General features: G+C 33.8%; 1 non-coding gene across 1 annotated transcript in view; it reads left to right on the top strand.

Annotated features, from left to right (window-relative positions):
• LOC119558585 overlaps positions 1-3,248 on the top strand; it is a 3,971-nt gene extending 723 nt beyond the window's left edge. The window contains exon 1 of the ribosomal RNA XR_005220282.1: positions 1-3,248. This exon is cut by the window's left edge and continues 723 nt beyond it. This is a non-coding gene — a ribosomal RNA (large subunit ribosomal RNA).
• The last annotated feature ends 6,752 nt before the right edge of the window (positions 3,249-10,000 follow it).

Below are 10,000 nucleotides of genomic sequence, written 5' to 3'. Positions count from 1 at the left end.
ATTATATGCACTTGTATGATTAACAATGCGAAAGATTCAGGATACCTTCGGGACCCGTCTTGAAACACGGACCAAGGAGTCTAACATATGTGCAAGTTATTGGGATATAAACCTAATAGCGTAATTAACTTGACTAATAATGGGATTAGTTTTTTAACTATTTATAGCTAATTAACACAATCCCGGGGCGTTCTATATAGTTATGTATAATGATATTTATATTATTTATGCCTCTAACTGGAACGTACCTTGAGCATATATGCTGTGACCCGAAAGATGGTGAACTATACTTGATCAGGTTGAAGTCAGGGGAAACCCTGATGGAAGACCGAAACAGTTCTGACGTGCAAATCGATTGTCAGAATTGAGTATAGGGGCGAAAGACCAATCGAACCATCTAGTAGCTGGTTCCTTCCGAAGTTTCCCTCAGGATAGCTGGTGCATTTTAATGTTATATAAAATAATCTTATCTGGTAAAGCGAATGATTAGAGGCCTTAGGGTCGAAACGATCTTAACCTATTCTCAAACTTTAAATGGGTAAGAACCTTAACTTTCTTGATATGAAGTTCAAGGTTATGATATAATGTGCCCAGTGGGCCACTTTTGGTAAGCAGAACTGGCGCTGTGGGATGAACCAAACGTAATGTTACGGTGCCCAAATTAACAACTCATGCAGATACCATGAAAGGCGTTGGTTGCTTAAAACAGCAGGACGGTGATCATGGAAGTCGAAATCCGCTAAGGAGTGTGTAACAACTCACCTGCCGAAGCAACTAGCCCTTAAAATGGATGGCGCTTAAGTTGTATACCTATACATTACCGCTAAAGTAGATGATTTATATTACTTGTGATATAAATTTTGAAACTTTAGTGAGTAGGAAGGTACAATGGTATGCGTAGAAGTGTTTGGCGTAAGCCTGCATGGAGCTGCCATTGGTACAGATCTTGGTGGTAGTAGCAAATAATCGAATGAGACCTTGGAGGACTGAAGTGGAGAAGGGTTTCGTGTGAACAGTGGTTGATCACGAGTTAGTCGGTCCTAAGTTCAAGGCGAAAGCCGAAAATTTTCAAGTAAAACACAAATGCCATACAAATATAATTATATTATATAAATCAAGCTAATTAATATACTTGAATAATTTTGAACGAAAGGGAATACGGTTCCAATTCCGTAACCTGTTGAGTATCCGTTTGTTATTAAATATGGGCCTCGTGCTCATCCTGGCAACAGGAACGACCATAAAGAAGCCGTCGAGAGATATCGGAAGAGTTTTCTTTTCTGTTTTATAGCCGTACTACCATGGAAGTCTTTCGCAGAGAGATATGGTAGATGGGCTAGAAGAGCATGACATATACTGTTGTGTCGATATTTTCTCCTCGGACCTTGAAAATTTATGGTGGGGACACGCAAACTTCTCAACAGGCCGTACCAATATCCGCAGCTGGTCTCCAAGGTGAAGAGTCTCTAGTCGATAGAATAATGTAGGTAAGGGAAGTCGGCAAATTAGATCCGTAACTTCGGGATAAGGATTGGCTCTGAAGATTGAGATAGTCGGGCTTGATTGGGAAACAATAACATGGTTTATGTGCTCGTTCTGGGTAAATAGAGTGTCTGGCATTTATGTTGGTCACTTGTTCCCCGGATAGTTTAGTTACGTAGCCAATTGTGGAACTTTCTTGCTAAAATTTTTAAGAATACTAATTGGGTTAAACCAATTAGTTCTTATTAATTATAACGATTATCAATTAACAATCAATTCAGAACTGGCACGGACTTGGGGAATCCGACTGTCTAATTAAAACAAAGCATTGTGATGGCCCTAGCGGGTGTTGACACAATGTGATTTCTGCCCAGTGCTCTGAATGTCAAAGTGAAGAAATTCAAGTAAGCGCGGGTCAACGGCGGGAGTAACTATGACTCTCTTAAGGTAGCCAAATGCCTCGTCATCTAATTAGTGACGCGCATGAATGGATTAACGAGATTCCTACTGTCCCTATCTACTATCTAGCGAAACCACAGCCAAGGGAACGGGCTTGGAATAATTAGCGGGGAAAGAAGACCCTTTTGAGCTTGACTCTAATCTGGCAGTGTAAGGAGACATAAGAGGTGTAGAATAAGTGGGAGATATTAGACTTCGGTTTGGTATCGCCAATGAAATACCACTACTCTTATTGTTTCCTTACTTACTTGATTAAATGGAACGTGTATCATTTCCTAGCCATTATACGGATATATTTATTATATCTTATGGTATTGGGTTTTGATGCAAGCTTCTTGATCAAAGTATCACGAGTTTGTTATATAATCGCAAACAAATTCTTTAATAAAACGGTGCATTTATGTATTTTTGATTTGAAAATTTGGTATAACTCCAATTACTCAGGTATGATCCAATTCAAGGACATTGCCAGGTAGGGAGTTTGACTGGGGCGGTACATCTCTCAAATAATAACGGAGGTGTCCCAAGGCCAGCTCAGTGCGGACAGAAACCACACATAGAGCAAAAGGGCAAATGCTGACTTGATCTCGGTGTTCAGTACACACAGGGACAGCAAAAGCTCGGCCTATCGATCCTTTTGGTTTAAAGAGTTTTTAACAAGAGGTGTCAGAAAAGTTACCATAGGGATAACTGGCTTGTGGCGGCCAAGCGTTCATAGCGACGTCGCTTTTTGATCCTTCGATGTCGGCTCTTCCTATCATTGTGAAGCAAAATTCACCAAGCGTTGGATTGTTCACCCATGCAAGGGAACGTGAGCTGGGTTTAGACCGTCGTGAGACAGGTTAGTTTTACCCTACTAATGACAAAACGTTGTTGCGACAGCATTCCTGCGTAGTACGAGAGGAACCGCAGGTACGGACCAATGGCACAATACTTGTTCGAGCGAACAGTGGTATGACGCTACGTCCGTTGGATTATGCCTGAACGCCTCTAAGGTCGTATCCGTGCTGGACTGCAATGATAAATAAGGGGCAATTTGCATTGTATGGCTTCTAAACCATTTAAAGTTTATAATTTACTTTATAAACGACAATGGATGTGATGCCAATGTAATTTGTAACATAGTAAATTGGGAGGATCTTTGATCACCTGATGCCGCGCTAGTTACATATAAAAGCATTATTTAATACAATGACAAAGCCTAGAATCAATTGTAAACGACTTTTGTAACAGGCAAGGTGTTGTAAGTGGTTGAGCAGCTGCCATACTGCGATCCACTGAAGCTTATCCTTTGCTTGATGATTCGATAATAAAGATGTTGCAAGCGGGCATAATCATTATGCTTGCTTGCAGCATCGCACGCCACTTTGTTTGTGGTGTGTAAGGTAGGGAAGAAGAAATATAAAAGACCTAAATTGGAAACATCAATATATAAGTAAATATTGAACAAACAAAATGTATCGTCATCTTATTAGTGACGCGATGATAAAGTGGCAAACATATTCCATGTATAAATATTCCTATGGTATTAAAATTCAAGTAAAGAGGACATATATAAAAGTTTGTATATATGGTTCATTCAATGGTAGCAGCGGTTGGTTGGTTGGTGTCTGCTCCTCTTATTGTTCAAAACTTATGTTATGGTAGCAAGTCTATATCGTCATATTATTAGTGACGCGAAAAAGTAGTGGCAAAACATATTCCATGTATAAATAAATATTCCTATGGTATTGAAATTCAAGTAAAGAGGCCATTCAAGTAAAGAGGACTTATATAAATATAAGTATATATAATGGTAGCAGCGCGGTTGGTTGGTTGGTGTGTCTGCTCCTCTTATTGTTCAAAACTTATGTTATGGTAGCAAGACTGTATCGTCATATTATTAGTGACGCGAAAAAGTAGTGGCAAAACATATTCCATGTATAAATATTCCTATGGTATTGAAATTCAACTAAAGAGGACATATAAAATTACTATCAATGGTAGCAGTGGTTGGTTGGTTGGTGGTTGGTTGGCGGCTGCTCCTATTATTGTTCAAGACTTATGTTATGGTAGCAAGTCTGTATCGTCATATTAATTATTAGTGACGCGAAAAAGTAGTGGAAATCATATTCCATGTATAAATAGATTCCTATGGTAATGAAATTTTCAAGTAAAGAGAGGACCATTCAAGTAAGAGGACATATAAAAAGTAAGTATATGTTCCTCCAATGGTAGCAGTGGTTGGTTGGTTGGCGGCTGATCCTCTTATTGTTCAAAACTTATTTTATCAATATGAGTTTGGCAATACAATAAAGAAGACCAATCTAATCCATATAAAACTAAATGTATTATATGGATATGCTTAGGAAACCCATATATTCATAAAAAAAAATTATGTATAGAAAATTATACATATATCTTTTATATAAATGAATCGTATGGATATCGCCTTATGGTAGGTATAATAACTTTTTAAGGCATAATAATGTATAATATAGAAAATATACATTGAAATATAAATGCATTTTTATAGATATGGCGGCATATAAGTGCCATATACACAAGAATAAATAATAGAATTTACCAATATATAATTAAAATGAGATATATAAACCTAGTGAGGGGCTGCACTAGTATATGAATCGTATGGATATGGCTTATAGGTATAATACCTATAAGGCATAATAATGTATAATATAATAAATATAAATTAAGATATGAATGAATTATATAAATATGGCATAGAAATGCCATATACATACATAAGAATAAATGGTAGAATTTACCCATATATCACTGAAACACGATATATAAACCTAATGATAGCTGGCACTAGTACTGTAAACATGCACGCAATAGTGCGTGGGGTAAAAAACTACTATAGGGAGGTGGTCGTTGGCGGGCCCCTCCTCGTATTGGTCAAAACTTATGTTATGCATATGAATTTGTCAATACTATATAGAACGCCAAGCATATCCATATAAACTATGGATATGCATAGAAATCCATACAAAAGTAAAAAAAAATTATGTATAGAAAAATATACATATATTTATATAAGTGAATCGTATGGATATGGCTTATAGGTATAATACCTATAAGGCATAATAATGTATAACAAGTAAATATACATTGAAATGTGAATGCATTGTATGGATATGGCATATAAATGCCATATATATAGAAATAAATTGTATATCAATGATATAACAATTATAAACCTAGTGAGGGGCGGCACTAGTGAATGAATCGTATGGATATGGCTTATAGGTATAATACCTATAAGGCATAATAATGTATAATATAATAAATATACATTAAGATATGAATGGATTGTATAAATATGGCATAGAAATGCCATATACATAAGAATAAATGGTAGAATTTACCCATATATCACTGAAACACGATATATAAACCTAGTGATAGCTGGCACTAGTACTGTAAACAGGCACGCAATAGTGCGTGGGGTAAAAAACTACTATAGGGAGGTGGTCGTTGGCGGGCCCCTCCTCGTATTGGTCAAAACTTATGTTATGCATATGAATTTGTCAATACTATATAGAACGCCAAGCATATCCATATAAACTATGGATATGCATAGAAATCCATACAAAAGTAAAAAAAAATTATGTATAGAAAAATATACATATATTTATATAAGTGAATCGTATGGATATGGCTTATAGGTATAATACCTATAAGGCATAATAATGTATAACAAGTAAATATACATTGAAATGTGAATGCATTGTATGGATATGGCATATAAATGCCATATATATAGAAATAAATTGTATATCAATGATATAACAATTATAAACCTAGTGAGGGGCGGCACTAGTGAATGAATCGTATGGATATGGCTTATAGGTATAATACCTATAAGGCATAATAATGTATAATATAATAAATATACATTAAGATATGAATGGATTGTATAAATATGGCATAGAAATGCCATATACATAAGAATAAATGGTAGAATTTACCCATATATCACTGAAACACGATATATAAACCTAGTGATAGCTGGCACTAGTACTGTAAACAGGCACGCAATAGTGCGTGGGGTAAAAAACTACTATAGGGAGGTGGTCGTTGGCGGGCCCCTCCTCGTATTGGTCAAAACTTATGTTATGCATATGAATTTGTCAATACTATATAGAACGCCAAGCATATCCATATAAACTATGGATATGCATAGAAAACCATACAAAAGTAAAAAAAAATTATGTATAGAAAAATATACATATATTTATATAAGTGAATCGTATGGATATGGCTTATAGGTATAATACCTATAAGGCATAATAATGTATAACAAGTAAATATACATTGAAATGTGAATGCATTGTATGGATATGGCATATAAATGCCATATATATAGAAATAAATTGTATATCAATGATATAACAATTATAAACCTAGTGAGGGGCGGCACTAGTGAATGAATCGTATGGATATGGCTTATAGGTATAATACCTATAAGGCATAATAATGTATAATATAATAAATATACATTAAGATATGAATGGATTGTATAAATATGGCATAGAAATGCCATATACATAAGAATAAATGGTAGAATTTACCCATATATCACTGAAACACGATATATAAACCTAGTGATAGCTGGCACTAGTACTGTAAACAGGCACGCAATAGTGCGTGGGGTAAAAAACTACTATAGGGAGGTGGTCGTTGGCGGGCCCCTCCTCGTATTGGTCAAAACTTATGTTATGCATATGAATTTGTCAATACTATATAGAACGCCAAGCATATCCATATAAACTATGGATATGCATAGAAAACCATACAAAAGTAAAAAAAAATTATGTATAGAAAAATATACATATATTTATATAAGTGAATCGTATGGATATGGCTTATAGGTATAATACCTATAAGGCATAATAATGTATAACAAGTAAATATACATTGAAATGTGAATGCATTGTATGGATATGGCATATAAATGCCATATATATAGAAATAAATTGTATATCAATGATATAACAATTATAAACCTAGTGAGGGGCGGCACTAGTGAATGAATCGTATGGATATGGCTTATAGGTATAATACCTATAAGGCATAATAATGTATAATATAATAAATATACATTAAGATATGAATGGATTGTATAAATATGGCATAGAAATGCCATATACATAAGAATAAATGGTAGAATTTACCCATATATCACTGAAACACGATATATAAACCTAGTGATAGCTGGCACTAGTACTGTAAACAGGCACGCAATAGTGCGTGGGGTAAAAAACTACTATAGGGAGGTGGTCGTTGGCGGGCCCCTCCTCGTATTGGTCAAAACTTATGTTATGCATATGAATTTGTCAATACTATATAGAACGCCAAGCATATCCATATAAACTATGGATATGCATAGAAAACCATACAAAAGTAAAAAAAAATTATGTATAGAAAAATATACATATATTTATATAAGTGAATCGTATGGATATGGCTTATAGGTATAATACCTATAAGGCATAATAATGTATAACAAGTAAATATACATTGAAATGTGAATGCATTGTATGGATATGGCATATAAATGCCATATATATAGAAATAAATTGTATATCAATGATATAACAATTATAAACCTAGTGAGGGGCGGCACTAGTGAATGAATCGTATGGATATGGCTTATAGGTATAATACCTATAAGGCATAATAATGTATAATATAATAAATATACATTAAGATATGAATGGATTGTATAAATATGGCATAGAAATGCCATATACATAAGAATAAATGGTAGAATTTACCCATATATCACTGAAACACGATATATAAACCTAGTGATAGCTGGCACTAGTACTGTAAACAGGCACGCAATAGTGCGTGGGGTAAAAAACTACTATAGGGAGGTGGTCGTTGGCGGGCCCCTCCTCGTATTGGTCAAAACTTATGTTATGCATATGAATTTGTCAATACTATATAGAACGCCAAGCATATCCATATAAACTATGGATATGCATAGAAATCCATACAAAAGTAAAAAAAAATTATGTATAGAAAAAATATACATATATTTATATAAGTGAATCGTATGGATATGGCTTATAGGTATAATACCTATAAGGCATAATAATGTATAACAAGTAAATATACATTGAAATGTGAATGCATTGTATGGATATGGCATATAAATGCCATATATATAGAAATAAATTGTATATCAATGATATAACAATTATAAACCTAGTGAGGGGCGGCACTAGTGAATGAATCGTATGGATATGGCTTATAGGTATAATACCTATAAGGCATAATAATGTATAATATAATAAATATACATTAAGATATGAATGGATTGTATAAATATGGCATAGAAATGCCATATACATAAGAATAAATGGTAGAATTTACCCATATATCACTGAAACACGATATATAAACCTAGTGATAGCTGGCACTAGTACTGTAAACAGGCACGCAATAGTGCGTGGGGTAAAAAACTACTATAGGGAGGTGGTCGTTGGCGGGCCCCTCCTCGTATTGGTCAAAACTTATGTTATGCATATGAATTTGTCAATACTATATAGAACGCCAAGCATATCCATATAAACTATGGATATGCATAGAAATCCATACAAAAATAAAAAAAAATTATGTATAGAAAAATATACATATATTTATATAAGTGAATCGTATGGATATGGCTTATAGGTATAATACCTATAAGGCATAATAATGTATAACAAGTAAATATACATTGAAATGTGAATGCATTGTATGGATATGGCATATAAATGCCATATATATAGAAATAAATTGTATATCAATGATATAACAATTATAAACCTAGTGAGGGGCGGCACTAGTGAATGAATCGTATGGATATGGCTTATAGGTATAATACCTATAAGGCATAATAATGTATAATATAATAAATATACATTAAGATATGAATGGATTGTATAAATATGGCATAGAAATGCCATATACATAAGAATAAATGGTAGAATTTACCCATATATCACTGAAACATGATATATAAACCTAGTGATAGCTGGCACTAGTACTGTAAACAGGCACGCAGTAGTGCGTGGGGTAAAAAACTACTATAGGGAGGTGGTCGTTGGCGGGCCCCTCCTCGTATTGGTCAAAACTTATGTTATGCGTAAACATATGATTTTGTCAATACTATAAAGAAAACTTGTTTTGTACATACAAAACTAAATGAATTATATGGATATTGAAAAATAAATGGCATTATATCCATATAATGAAAATATACTTGTATTCTCTTATTATAAGAGAGAATACCGTATAGTTGGTTGGCAAAGACAATTGAAAATACCCGAATTGCAGATGATGGGTTCAAAAACTACTATAGGGTGGTGTAGCAAATAATATGAAGATGATATATCCATATAATGGATATACACTAGTATTCTCTTATTATAATAGAGAATACCATATAAATGGTTGGCAAAGACAATTGAAAATACCCGAATTGAAGTTGACGGGTTCAAAAACTATTATAGGGTGATGTAGCAAATAAAATAATGAAGATATATCCATATAATGGAATTATATGTGTATTCTCTTATTATATGAGAGAGTACCAAACGGTTGATTGGCAAAGACAATTGAAAATACCCGAATTAAAGATATTGGGTCCAAAAACTACTATAGGATGGTCAATGGGCCGGCCATCTACTATTGACGTGACAAAATACTGTCTGTCGGTAGAGAAGATATTAATCCGTCAAATTTGTTTCTTTATTCATTTATGAATATGAGACTTGGCTCCACGGTTAATATTTTAAGCCCAAAGATAATAATGTTGAAACAAAGGCCAAGGTTTCTATTATACATAGAATAACAAATTGTTTCCGAACTTTATCGTTAATCCAAATAAATAATTACAATTGAGGCAGGCTAATAATGATATATATTTTGTATTGATAATCTTGATATATATGTATATTGGTCTGCCATTATCACATACTGAGTTATGTGATAATTCCCTGCGGGGATAAATTAAAAGAGGTGTCCCTATATTAAAAGAAAATAATATATATATATATTATTT

Source organism: Drosophila subpulchrella, unplaced genomic scaffold (genome assembly GCF_014743375.2).
Source record: "Drosophila subpulchrella strain 33 F10 #4 breed RU33 unplaced genomic scaffold, RU_Dsub_v1.1 Primary Assembly Seq114, whole genome shotgun sequence".
Classification (NCBI taxonomy): Eukaryota; Metazoa; Arthropoda; class Insecta; order Diptera; family Drosophilidae; genus Drosophila; species Drosophila subpulchrella.
The sequence above is the reverse complement of the archived record's forward strand: the minus strand, read 5'-3'. Positions and strand labels throughout refer to the sequence as shown.